This window comes from Pseudorasbora parva, chromosome 12, assembly GCF_024679245.1.
Source record: "Pseudorasbora parva isolate DD20220531a chromosome 12, ASM2467924v1, whole genome shotgun sequence".
Lineage (NCBI taxonomy): Eukaryota > Metazoa > Chordata > Actinopteri > Cypriniformes > Gobionidae > Pseudorasbora > Pseudorasbora parva.
Window position 1 is genome coordinate 34,480,376 of NC_090183.1, and position 14,705 is coordinate 34,495,080.

At 38.7% G+C, this 14,705-nt stretch overlaps 1 protein-coding gene across 5 annotated transcripts in view; it reads right to left on the reverse strand.

Moving 5' to 3' along the window:
- The window catches only part of LOC137094360 (gamma-aminobutyric acid receptor subunit gamma-3), a 196,397-nt gene that overhangs the window by 112,816 nt on the left and 68,876 nt on the right, over positions 1–14,705 (reverse strand). The window contains exon 1 of one of the 5 annotated variants that reach the window (XM_067459961.1): positions 8,527–8,631. The exons of the other annotated variants lie outside the window; for them this stretch is intronic. The gene's annotated coding sequence lies outside the window, so the exon portion shown is untranslated. Of the gene's footprint in view, positions 1–8,526; positions 8,632–14,705 lie in introns of those variants that run through there. 5 annotated transcript variants of the gene reach the window in all.

The window sequence follows — 14,705 nt, forward strand, 5'->3', positions numbered from 1 at the left end:
GAGAAAAGAACAAAGAACGGCATTGAAATCATTCTTAAAAAGGGAAGATGTGTTCGGAGTTTTGCCGACCGGATACAGCAAAAGTTTAATCTGTCACCTCTCTCTGCTTCACAATCGTTGCTCTGGTTGGTTGTAGCGCTATCCTATCGCGTGCAGAGGGAGTTTGAAAGACAACCGTTTATCCCGCCCCTCGGATTGAGCCCTGTCTATGGTGAGTTTCCAGACCAAAGATCTTGATGTGGGTCTCGCTTGTCAGGCTAGAAGTTAATACTTCCAAGGTTAATTTTCTAGATATGTGGGTACATAAAAATGAGGGCAACTTAATTACGACTTTGTTCACAAAAGAAACTGACCGCGACACTTTGTTGCTTGCAACCAAATTTTTTTTTTTACTTTCCTGTAGCTCAACCAGTAGAGCGTGGCGCTAGCAACGCTAAGGTCATGGGTTCGATTCCCAGGGAAAGCAAGAATTGACCATAATGTAAAATGTGTACCTTGAATGCAATGTAAGTCGCTTTGGATAAAAGCGTCTGCCAAATGCGTAAATGTAAATGTAACCAGTTTCCATCCAACATTTAAAAAAGCGGATGCCTAAAAGTCAGTTTTATAGACTGAGGAGAATTTGTCATTCTGATTCAGATTTTATTGAAAAATCGAGAATAATGAAAAAGAGATTTTTAGATCGAGGTTATCCCTCTGAATGAATTGATGATGCATTTAATACACTGTGTTGGGAGTAACGCATTACAAAAGTAATACATTACAGTAACTTATTACTTTTTGCTGTAGCGCAGTAGTGTAAGGCATTACTAATGAATTTTCAGTAATATTTTACTCGGTACATTTCCAGTAACGCTTGCATTAATGTAATGTTATAATGTGTATTGAAGAAGAGTTTCATGTGTTAATTTAACCATTCATGTGTGTATGGATACTTAAACATATGTATTTGTGTATCTAAATATGTGTGTATACTTGTGTATGTATGATGTTGTGGTACTAATGATTTTGCTAATGAGACATTCAGTCATTTATTAATTAATGGTTCTCTGCAATGATTGGTCATGTTACCTTTTTAAATATCATGGATTTTGAGTATTATATATATGCCTGATGAAGGTTATGAGACCAAAACATTGCTAATAAAAGTTTCTGATTTTTTCAAGTATTGATAGTGTGCAGGATTTCATTTTGTTTGTTGAATGGAATTAGTGAAATACATTGTTTTACTTTTTGATGATATTCTAATTATATGACCAGTACCTGTATGTGTGTCTGTGTGTGTGTGTGTGTGCCCTATGATATTCTGTGATATGCTGGAATGTCATGAGAAAATTCAATTTTCTAGCAATAATGATTATGATAAGCAGATGGCAGTTGGTGTATTTATGTGCAATCATCTATGTTTTGGGGGCAAAGACATTTTTGATTTTTATTCTTTGTGAGACAATGAGTAGGAGGTTGGTATTATCTCAGAAAAAAAGTATCTTCTCTTTGAAGCAATTTAACATCTTGTGTGAAAATGTCAGTCTCAGTAATGACACAGAAGCATCATAATATTGAATGGGTTGAAAAGATCCAACAAATATTCGAAAATAAAAGAGCATAACACGCATACCAAGACACTCAGTGTTTTTTACTTGTGTTATAACTGTGATTTTAAGTGATATGTTTCTGGGCATGGTGTGACACTGACAAAACACAAATATAATCTTGGTAATCTGAGTTTCCATGCTGGCATTCCGTTTAAAATAATCAAATTTATTTTGTAAAGAAAAACAAAACAAAAACATTCTCTTTTTATTTTAGGAACTCACAAGAGGATCATATTTAAGGCTAAGGGGTTTTTGGAATTTAAAGGCAGTTTAGTAAAGCGATGCTTTTGATGGGTGCTTTTGTTTGAAATAGCGCACCACGTCTGCAAATTACACCAATCCACATTGCCGCTGAAAGCTTTAGGCTACAACCTGTCTGAGAGTTGCCACCATTGCGAGTGATAAAAATGTGTTCAGTGCTGGAAATTTAAAAATCATTTCATCCAGAAATCTGCATTTAACCTCAGAATCATCTTAAAGTAAAAAGACGTGCTGAAGTCTGGTTTTGTGGAGGCTGTACTTTAAAATGAAATTACTATAATCTTAATTCAAGTGATGGAGGATTTTTAAAATCTGACAGTAATCTGTGTTGAGAACTACTGTAAGGTTAACCCTGCCTGGTTTAAATGTTTGAAAATGATTAACAGTTGAAAACATTCCTTAGAAATATAGAAAAGTAATCAAAAAGTAACCAAATGTAATCAGTTACATTACTTTAATAAAGCCATTTAGATAGTTACACTAGTTATTACGGTAACTTGTAATCTGTAACCTATTCAAATACATTTCCAATGTAACCTTCCCAACATTGATAATAGTATATATATATTTATAGTTTTCTCAATTAACTCCTCAGAAATGGATATCAGTGCAAACCTAACAACTCAGTCATGGTTTCTATATTTAGGTTCTCATGCTTTCTGCTCAGGTTCTCTCTAAAACTAAAGCAAAACCAAAGCACCGACTCGGAAACACTGCGAAACAGTCTCAGACACAGACAAAATCGCCCATGATCCTTTCAGTTATGGCCTTGAGAGTGTTGGCAGTCTAAAGTCTCGTTTAGCCTTTCAAAAAGCAGCGCAGGAATGAGACAAGCAAAGTGGTTTGTTGTCTGCCTTGCTTGTCTTCACTCCATTAATCTACGCAACACTGTGCACTCCTGATCGCAAATGGCCCTTTGTCTTCAAGGTGACATTCTCTGGCAGAATGCCTCTCCGGTTTCTGTTCCAAATCTCTGTCAATGGTGTCCACTTCAATCTGCTCTGTCTCGTTCTGAAGTAGTGAGTAAACCCATCCTCCATTATCTGAGTTCAGAGCTTCAGTCTTGGCCTCTAGTTCTCCCCCATCTCCTCCTTACACACAGAATCTAGTGATTATCACAGCACGACTGGAACACTGTGGTGACAGTTTGGGGGTGACTCATTCTAAAAGCAAAACAATTAGAAAAAAAAAAGGATGAGCAAAAACCTTGAGAGAACTGCTCCTGAACTATACCATTTATGATGCGTTTGTGAGCGCTACGGAGTGGAAGTGGATTGCGCCTGGAGCAAGGACAGTTTTCTCAGGGAGTCTGAACATTGGTGTTTAATAATCAAAATTCCACAATGGAAATTTTTCAGTGTTGTTAAAAAGACAATGATCAAAAATTAAAGGTACACACACATGCACGCTTCGGTATAGGTGGTTTAAAGGGACATTACATTCTTTATGGGGACATTCCTTACACCTAAACCTACCCATCACAGAAATCCTTCTGCATTTTTAACATCTTTAATAAAAATCGTTTAGTGTGTTCATTTTGCGTTTTTTATTACAAAAACATCTAAATGTCCTCATAATGTAGGGGGGCGTGGACTGAAACCTGAATACACACTACAATATAAGGACTTTGCGTCCTCATAATGTAGGTCAAACCAGTACACACACACACACACACACACACACACACACACACACACTCAAAAGTTTGCCATCGGTACGAGTAACAGTAATAATGTGAAATGTTATTAGAATACATTTAAATACATTTTCTATCTTAAAGGGGGGGTGACACACTCAGTTTCAGTCAGTGTCATGTCAATCTTGAGTACCTATAGAGTAGCATTGCATCCTGCATATCTCCGAAAAGTCTTTATTTTTTTTATAATTATATAAGAAAGATGCGCTGTTCCGAGTCTTTCCGAAAAAAGCCGAGCAGGTGGGGGCGTATCGTGTGAGCGGAGCTAAATAATGACGTGTGCGCGCCGCTGTTTTGTGTTGAGTGCGTCGTAAAGCTGTGTCATCCCTAACAGCGGGAAAAAACTTTATTCAAAATAAAAATATGGCTTTTAATCAGATACAGCCATACATCTATGATCCGGAATCAGACCCAGAGGCTGAAGTTGAACAGGAGCAGCAGCAAAAACGACTAGAGCAGGACGTCTGTATGTGGTACAAGTTATACACTAACTATATAATATGCTTAGCAGCTTGTTATTTACATATTTATACTTGAATTATATCGTCGTATTTTTGTCTTTGAAGGTGTACATGTGGGAAGTGCAGTTGTGCACGTGTGTGTGTGTGTGTTTACGCGTGGTTTGTGTACACAAGTAAGCGGACTGGTTTTGCACGGCAGGCTAGTGTTTACATAGAAAGACACGGAAGAGTAGCGCATTTGAATGAAGAAGCGTGCTTATTTAGTTCAACATATTTCCCCCCTCTTTGTGTATTGTTGTTTGGAGTGCTTTTACAATTCACAAACATAAAGTTACACATATAGTGGCCAGCTAAACAAATGTACACGCACTACACATCGCATGCTCCATTGATCAATTAACTATACGTGATCATGTTTGGGCTACTTGATGGGCATAGGCAAAGACACAGACATTTGAAGCAGTCTCACTCACGGTCTGCGGTTCTAACGTTGGGACCTTTATCGTTGGGACTGCTCCATCCTTCAGCATTAGGCGATTGGAAAATCCGCCATCGAGCTGGGCCTTGTTTATGAAACAGTCGGCACCGAAATGCAGCGAACAGATATAAACATCCGCGCAACTCAGTTGCTGATCCGGAAAAGCAAATTCCATCCACTGTTGCCTTAACGCGGGTTTTTTTGGCAATCTGTACAGGACTGTCTTGGTCTGGCAACCAAAAACGCACTTTTTTGGTGACATTGTTAATTTCTTGAAGTCACATCACCTGTGCAGCGCAGCCTACGAGCCCCGCTTTGATGGGCGTAGCCTGTTGCTTTCGCTCTCTCCCTTTCTCTCTCTCACGCTCTTCCGGTAGAATTGTCCGTACGGCCCATACAAGGAAATTCCGAAACTTTAACGTCAAGTGGACCCATGATCGAAAAAAACTTGCCAAAACGTATGACTAACCGGAAGTAGTATTTTTGACAAAGAAATACTCCCATCAAACGTCCACCTTAACTTTTGAAACTTTGTCTATGTTTAGTATGGGATTCCAAGTCTTTAACAGTGTAAAAAGATCAGTATGCATGAAACAGCATTTCACCCCCCCTTTAATATACTTTAAAGCCACAATATGTCATTTTTCACCGCTAGAGGTCGCTTATTCAAAGCAAAGGCGTATCTTGACGACGGCTTGATTTGGCAAGCTTTTATTATGCCAGGGATGAGCACTTCTGCTTCTTCCGCTCATGCGTATGTGGGGTAACGCAGCGCTGTTTTATCATATTACACACATTTGAGTGTGTTTAAAGCTATGTTTAAATGCTTCTCTGTGCGTTCGCTTGGCGGCTGCTATGAGACACTTGTTCACACTGCAGTGAGCTAGATCGATATTAGCCATGGCAAAACATGGTACTCATGCTAAATCAAGAAAACCAGATGTAAACAATAAGACTGTGTTGAGCTATAGTACAATGATTCGTTTTCTGTCAATGAATGTATCCAAACAGTTTCTCATCTGTCACACATAATATATATGTATATATATATATATATATATATATATATATATATATATATATATATATATATAAAACACATAATATTTTAAAGCATCGGAATAATAATAAATAATAAATCGTAACTCAAGGGTAATATAGGTGACACATGGACACGGCCCATGTCCTGTTTAAAATCTCTTATTTCTCTGGATTTAAACATTCTTGAAAACATTTCGGATAATGTAAGTACACAATGACAACAAAATACGTAACCTTGTTCTAGTGGTTTTTGGATATTTTAATACAAAAAACATACATATTGTACCTTTAACATGCAATTTATTCCTGTTTTGGCAAAGCTAAATTCACAGCAGTCCTTCCAGCCAACCTGTCCTCCAAAAACTAGGTCGTTTTTCAAGCACCTTATTACGACCTTTATTTATGTTTTAAAGTCATGTGCCCTCTAGCTGGCATAAAAATAATGACAGTGTTGTATTATGTTTGACGTCACGAAATGACGTATGACTGTCGTTACCAATCAAAATGCGTGTTCATTTTAATGCAATGTGTGGTCTTTTTTAACCACCATTTGTCATATTTCCATTTTTATTATTATTATTGTAAATTTACAAATACACCCACTCCATCCCTAAACCTACCCAGTGATTTATAGTGCATACACTGTAAAAAATTATATGTTCAATAAGTTATGACAACACATGTTTTTACATTGTTTTAACTCATCAATATAAGTTAAGAAATGTCATTTTTTAAAATCAGTTTAACATAATTTAAGTTGAAATAACTTAAACATCCAAGTCGACTGTACTGCAAAAGTTAAAATTTGCCTCTTTTTTTTTACAGTGTACACACTTTATGTGCACGTGTTCCCTGGGATCGAACTCACCATCGCATGATCACATGGTGTTGTCGTATAGCGCCATGCTTTACCAACTGAGCTATGCAAAAACTGAAATATTGAAATATAAAAGTGAAAAATACTTTAAAATGAAAGTGTCCTGCTGTCAATAGGAGCACAACTTTAGAAAACGCTCCTCTGTGTCATATTTAATTATTCAAATATTGTCGATAGGGGAGCAACTTTAGTAAACGCTCCTATGGGTCGTATTTCAAGGAAAGCAACCAAAAGACCTATATCGGCGTATTGGTTGGAGGACATGTTGCTTCCAGCAGTTTGCTGATTTGTTGCTCAAGAAACATTTCTTATGATTATCAATGTTGAAAAGTTCCGCTGTCTTTTTAAAAAATATTAAAGCCTTTGCTGTCCATTTAAAGCATGGTTCAACACACGCGCACACACACACATTTGTTTTTGTGAAATGCGGGGACGTTTCATAGGCGTAATGGTTTTTATACTGTACAAACAATATTTTTTTTCTATCCTCTAACACAGCCCCTGCCCCTAAACCTACCCATCACAGGAAACATTCTGCATTTGTACTTTCTCAAAAAAACTCATCCTGTATGATTAATAAGCATTTTGAAAAGTGGGGACATGAGTAATGTCCTCATATTTCACCCTCTCCTTGTAATACCTGTGTCATACCCATGTCATTATACACATTTGTGTCCTGATATCTCACAAAAACATGCCCACACACAAAAACACACACACATACATGGCAGTGAAAGTGGAGCAAAGAGATACTCTGTTCATTGCCAACCATTCTCTATTCAGCATTAGCATTGCACTAATGTATTTGTATTATGTCTGTACCTGGAATGCTGATAATATAATGTTCTCTCTGAGGATTTCATTAAGACAATAACCACTCATAAGACAGAATTGCATATTTGCGGGGCTGCTTAACTCATTAACGGTTTATGTGGCTATGTTAAACCCATTTTAATGTGTTTTTATCTGCTGATGTGTATGATAAAAGTGATGCTGATGAGGAACTGGCTGACTGTTGTTTTGAAAAACCTGAAATATTTATAACACATTGACTAATTCCACTTAAGCTTGTAAATGTTTAAAGGACAAGCTAAGTGTAAAATACTGTTTTTGTATTCTTAAGTATAACCACAATACACTGTGCCAAAGAGACATGCTTAACGTAACTTACCTAAGTAGGACATGTTCCTGAATCAACAATCTTATTGATTCTGGAACAACATTACTAATCAACCTATTCGATTTTAAAAGCAGGCTAATGGTTCCTAACCAGACACGATGAGATTAAACAATGCAATAAAAGCTATCTTCTCTGTAAATACATTTGTTTGCCCTAAACAGCAACAGAAGCAACAGCAACATGTCCTGTTATAGGGTTAAAGTAACACTGTATATATAAGGTCTGATTAGTTGATGTTAATGCATACATTAACTAACAATGAGAAATGAATTTGTTAAAGTATCTTTGCTAACGTTATAGTTGTTATAGTTTAAGTCAGCTCAGGTCTATTGAATAATATATTAACAGTTACAAGTTTTGATACTGATAAAAAAAAACTATTCCGTGGTGAAGTAAATACTACAGAAAAACTAATGTAATGTAAATTACATGAAAAAGTTAGTTCAGGCAAGAATAAAAAATAAAAAAATCATTCTATGTTCTATAAAAAATAAAAAATAATTCTATGTTCTATACTCAATCTTGTAGAAATTAAAGCATAAATATCAACATTATAAAATTAAGTAAAACTACTCAACTCTTCTGATACCGGTGTTCCCATCATGCACTTGCGCCGCTTTCCAGCTCTATTTACACCGTTTCATCATTACATTTGACGATAGGTTTAGTAACTTGTGATATTTGAAGCTAATATTCGAAATGTTTTACTAAAAATGAACACATTCGTACTCAAAATTTATCCATTTAATGTTACATTACAATTTACTTTAAAAATGTATGTGTGCAAAACCATGCAAAAGAAAAAATAAGTACATTTTACGTACTGCATTAACATTAATCATTACCATTAACAAAAAGATCATCAAATGCATTAGTATTTTTAAGTATTAAAGAGATAGTTGACCCAAAAATGAAAATGTGATGTTTATCTGCTTACCCCCAGTGCATCCAATATGTAGATGTGTTTGTTTCTTCAGTAGAACACAAATGGAGATTTTTAACTCCAACCGTTGCTGTGTGCCAGTCATATAATGCATGTGAATGGGTAACAATTCTATGAGAGCAAAAAAAATAACATTCTTAGACAACATGTACAAAGAGCCCTGTGGCTCATAATGGTCAGTTTTCGAGCCATATTTATATCATTTTTTTTACCTTAAATACAACGCTATATCCAACAGCCTGGAACGCGCTTCACTTCTGGTAAGGTCAATATACACGCTCTGGTGTCGTGTACATGTAAAAACATCACTTCCGGTATACACAATCTGGCATAGTTTACACCAATTCTAGAAGTAGATCTCTGACGCCAGAGATTGTAGCCTAGAAATCTAGACGCACCCTAGCGGCAGCAAATCTAATCTGCCGCGAGTGTCGTCTAGCAACTCTCAATACACTTCTGAGCTGTAAACGCCAAACTCTGGTTGGACCAATCACATAGTGTATGGAGTCGGTGGGTGGGGCTTAACATAATAACGGCCGAGTTGTGTTTGTGTGCTTCTAGTAAACACAGAAACTGGCGAACGGCGGTCTTTCGAATCAGCTTTGACCGCGACTCTGGAAGACTTGGAGTTAAGCTTTTCTCTGAGAAAAGAACAAAGAACGGCACTGAAGTCATTCTTTTAGAAGGGAAGATGTGTTCGGAGTTTAGCCGACCGGATACGGCGAAAGTTTAATCTTTCAAGGAGCTCCACTTCACAATCTTTGGTCTGGATGGTTGTAGCGCTATCCTATCGCGTGCAGAGGGAGTTTGAAATACAACCGTTTATCCCGCCCCTCGGATTTAGCCCTGTCAATGGTGAGTTTCCAGACCAAACATCTTGATGTGGGTCGGGCTTGTCAGGCTATGTATATTGACCTTCCTTATCGGAAGTGAAGCGCGCTCCAGGCTGGTGGATATTGCGTTGTATTTGAGGTAAAAAATGATATAAATACGGCTCGATTTCTCACACAAACTGATTGTTTTGTGTCTTAAGATATCAATGTGTCATGATGACCCACAGGGCTCTTTGTACATGTTGTCTAACATGTTTTTTTTTTACTCTCATAGAATTGTTACCCATTCACAAGCATTAAATGACTGGCCCACAGCAACGGTTGAAGTTAAAAATCTCCATTTGTGTTCTACTGAAGAAACAAACACACCTACATATTGGATGCTCTGGGGGTAAGCAGATAAACATCAAATATTCATTTTGGATGAACTATCCCTTTAATAATTGAAAAATATGTTTCATGTTAACTGTTAATATACACATTGGGTGTACTGTCCTTTTAAGAGTCAAAACATGCCTATCACATAGAACTAGACCTAACCTGCAGCAATGTCTGCAAATGTCCATAGATGGAAAAGTTGTTCATATAACCTTCTGACTTTTAAATACCTCCCTGAAAGCAAGTAGGTGGCTGCACTAAAGAGATCCGACTGTACTGGATTATTTGTGTGGGTGAGACTGGCTTGCCAGCATGTTACTATCGATGGGTTCCACAGTGAAGGATTTCCTAGCTACACATGGTTGCCTAGGACACAGACTGACCTAGACGTTTAAAAATAGCCACCCTTGGTACCGCCACGTTGAAGCAGGCCTTTTTAAGCCATGCCATGTTAATGAGTTGAATCTAATTGTCTATGTGATTTGCTTTAGTCATAACACCTTCTTCTACTTGTGCTGTTTACCTTAAAAATGCCAGAGAAGAAGTCAATGCAAAGGTCTATCTGAGAAAAAGAGAGTACAACGAGCTGTCAGAACTTATCGCCTTTTAAATAACTTTCAGCCCAAGCTATCTTAGCCATATCACTGACTAAATCTTTGTTAGCAAAGAAGGTCACATTGAAAGCTGTGCATAGGAGGACAATCGATTCATGCAAAGTTCATTTACCCATTTTGGTGCAAGCTTAAGCAGAAAACATATAACTGCGTCTTCATTTTCCCTGTTACTGAGGTGTCATGCTATAAAGACATTCACAGGAGATGTATTTTCTGTCATCAAGAGCATTTTAGTGGAGAGAGAACAGCTATTTTTATTTGCCTGAACCTGGGATCAAGAGAATTCAGAATCCAGACAATGTTATATGCAGGGCCCTTGTGATTCCCTAGCACGCATTAGTGGCAATTCTCTTCAGATGTGCCAGAGACAGATTTCAGCCTCTTATCTAATGTCAAGAGAAAGCTTGTGGCTGAGCTCATACAGCGTGAGATGTGTATGTAGATAGGAAGAGTGTGTTCCATTAAAAGAAAATGTCCCCGCCCCTAGTGAAACTAGTGAGGATCTTTTGAAGGTGCTGGACGACAACTGATGGCCATGGAAAATTACTATATATAGAGTTTGATAGAAATTATGCCAGAATAACAAGGACTTTATAAAGGTTGTAAAGGATTATAAAGGAATAGATCATCCAAACAATATATATATATATATATATATATATATATATATATATATATATATATATATATATATATATATATATATATATATATATATATATATATATATATATAAAGTTTAAAAGTTAAGTTTAATAGATAATATATAATCAAATGTTTGTTCAAATAAAAAATCTAAATATGAATAACAATTAAGATTTTAAAGGAATTAAAGTTGTGGAGTTGTGTTTTTGTGAATTGTGTGGACTTTCCATTGGCATAATGGGTTTTACACTGTACAAACTGTATATTCCATTCCCCTACTCTGCTCCTGCCCCTAAAGTATATAAAAACTATGCAGAAAAAATTTGTCCAAAAATCTAAATAAAAACATTTAGACAACAAATAAACAAATAAAAACTAAAAAATCACCATATCTCCTTATACGTTGCCAGTAAGAGAGTAAATAATACTAACTCCCCACATTTCCTCCATTTGACAAATCACCTTAAAGACAGCTATTGTACAACGGGAGAAATATGTCTCCTCTTGACAGACTACAATGACACCTGTCATTTGTCTGAGATAGCATCTACCTGCCTGACTCTGTAAACTGTAGACCACCGACAGAGGAAGCTGAAGGATGATGCTCAGTTTGATGCTATCAATCATATCTCGGCTTTCGCACGGGATCATTGATTTTCATGCAGGGCTTGACATTAGCTCGACACATCAACCAAGCTAATGCGGGTCCATCTCGACATAAACTGCATCATGTTGTCAACGCTTTTAGCTGTGCAGCAAGTAACAGATCAAGATGATAAGTAGAATGATCTCACGTTTTTATGTAGATCCTAAAGCTCCATTAATTACAATTATACTATCAGTTGCGGTTTAGGGACACAAGGGACATGAGGAACAGGGATGATTAATGCTAATTTATCAGCCCTATTCAGTGTCTGGCTGCTAGCTGACTCATGTTCTATAGAGCCATTAAAATCAAATTATATGGCGCTTGAGACCCGTTTTCTGCAGTGAATACTATGAAGTTGGCTATTTCAGCTTCACACAATTAGATTGATGAGCAAAGCTGATTTCTCATGTGGACAAAAATCAAGCGGCACTCAATGCAGCTTTGATAATCATGGTCAGCTATTAGGAGTATTCATATTTCTAAAGAACATCATATCATACGGTATAAGCAAACCACAGTATTATTTTCAGTGCATATCTATTCAAGCCTCCTGTGCTGCTGTTCCGAAAACCACACGTTGCCTCTTAACAGGAGCCCTCTGAATAATTTGATCATCTCACGCCGGCCATTTCTTACCCTTCCAATAAGCCTGCACACCCTCGGGTAGTCATTGGCTAAGGACAAGCTTGAATCGCTCCGCGAATGAAATGACCGCTGACTTCAAACTGACAAGCAGATGTTGGCTGATGGCTGCTTTCCTTATTCAGTACCTCCTTAGTATTCCTGCACTCCAGCCTGAGGGAGAAACTTCTTCCCATCTGAAATATGCCTGTTTGTTTTGGCACCACAAGTCCGTGCACAGACCCATGTCCTACACTGGGGCGCGTTTCCCAAAACACAACCAAGTTGTTACTAGCGTAGCCTGATAGTTATGTGTTTTCTGAAACCATAGTTCAAACAAACATTCACATACAACATTAGACATTTTAGTGGTTGAACTATAGTATACAGTGTACTCTCGACCTGTGGTTCGAAGTATAGTTTCTTGTTAGTATGACGTGGACATGCTCTGGGCGGTATGACCAAAAAATTCAGCATTGCTGTATTTTTAAAGATTCTGGTGGTTTCACGGTATATTAGGGGATAGTGGGGAACGTGCAGTAACTTGGGGGTAGATGTAACACTGTAAGTTTGACAGGTCAGAAAAGAGCATGCATATCACACTCTCCCATCTTCTTTTTGAACTCACTGAACATTTGTAGATTTTATTATTTTCAGGCAATAAAATTTGTAAAATTTGTCATCAGGATCATTTTTTTGCCTAGCAATCACTGAATTGTAGGTTTAATTATTTAACTTGCATGACCTGAAGTAGCTATTTCTTTGATGCTTTTTATTTATGCTAACTTCAAACCCACATGCTAAAACTGTTAGCCTTGTTATGGCTGTTTGTGTGGGGATAGTCATAACAGTTTATGAAAAATGTTACAACCAACCCATATGATGATTCCAATGAGTCCTGTTATCAATCACATCCTCTGTTCAGGTGAAATCCCATCATTTTTTTCTTGTGTATCAAGGGATTTATTTAATACAATATCTTTTTCGACAGCTTAAATTGTTCACGTTGTTCAAAACTGTTTTTTTCTTTGATCTCCAATTATGTTTATGCAAAAATTTGATAGTGTGGCTGTTATTTCAGCTCAGTGTTATATGTGTGTTACATGCGTCTCAGTGCCCAGTAGTGGGTGTCACGGTTCATGGATTCCCTGTCTCACTCTTGGGTGCGTGTTGAATGTAGGTGAGGGCGGAGCCTGGGATTGGCTCATCACGCACCTGTGGCTGATCACCTGCACCAGCTGCAACTCATCACCTTCACCCTATTTAGTCTCTCTGTTTCTCTCTTGTCTTTGTCAGAGCGTTGTTGGATGTTTCCCCTTGTGTCTCCGTGTTGGTTGTCGTTTCCCCCTTCCGTGAAACGCTGGATCCCTTCCCGGATTACCTCTACCGATCTCCCGAGTCACAACTGCTCACAGCCTGCCCGTGTCACCAACGGAGCCTCTCTCACTGCTCCGTCCTACCCGGACTTCTTCAGTGTTCTGAGTTTAGACTTCTGTGACACTATCTGTCTAAATAAACTGAGTTACTTGCAATTGAATCCTGCCTCTGTGAATCCGTTACAGAACGCTCTGACCAACCATGGATTCAGCGAGTATCAACGCCCTACTGACCAGCAGCAACAAGAGACTGGACCAGCAGGAGGCGAACTTAACTGCCACAGGACAAGCAGTACACACCTTGGTGGCACGGGTGGCCGAGCTGACCCAACAGATGCAACAACTCGTCGGTCCCACTGTGCCCGACCCACCGCCGCTCCCCCACACACCATCCGCATCGCGGCAACCGGAACCACGTCTGCCTACCCCTGAGAGTTATGCCGGTGAGAGCAATTATTGCAGAGCCTTCCTTACCAAGTGTTCCTTGTTTTTCGCTCTTCAACCGCAGACTTTCAACACGGAGAGATCCAAGGTGGCATTCGTCCTCACCCTGCTCTCCGGACGAGCCGCACTTTGGGGAACGGCGGTGTGGGAAAATCAACATCCTTGCAGCTCCTCGTTCCAGACGCTGGCGGCGGAGATGAGAAGGGTGTTTGACCGAGCGGTAACCGGAAGAGAAGCGGCACGTCAACTCGCAGAGCTCCGTCAAGGTAACCGCTCGGTCTCGGATTATTCCATCGAGTTCCGCACCCTGGCCGCCGAGTGCAAGTGGAACGAGGAAGCACAGTGGGACATATTCCTGCATGGGCTGGCTGACCGCATCCAGAAAGAGATTTTCATGATCGACCTTCCGGAGAAGATTGACGGACTGATCGAACTTGCGTTGAGGGTGGACGCTCGTCTGAGTCGGCTGAGATCCAGGATGGAGTTTCAGCACAAGAGTGTCGAATGCCCTCAGGCCAACGCTGCGGATGCGGTCAGCTACACCTTCGACCCGGAGCCCATGCAGGTGGGTCGAGCTCGGCTCTCCCGGGAGGAGAGAGCGAGACGGAGATCC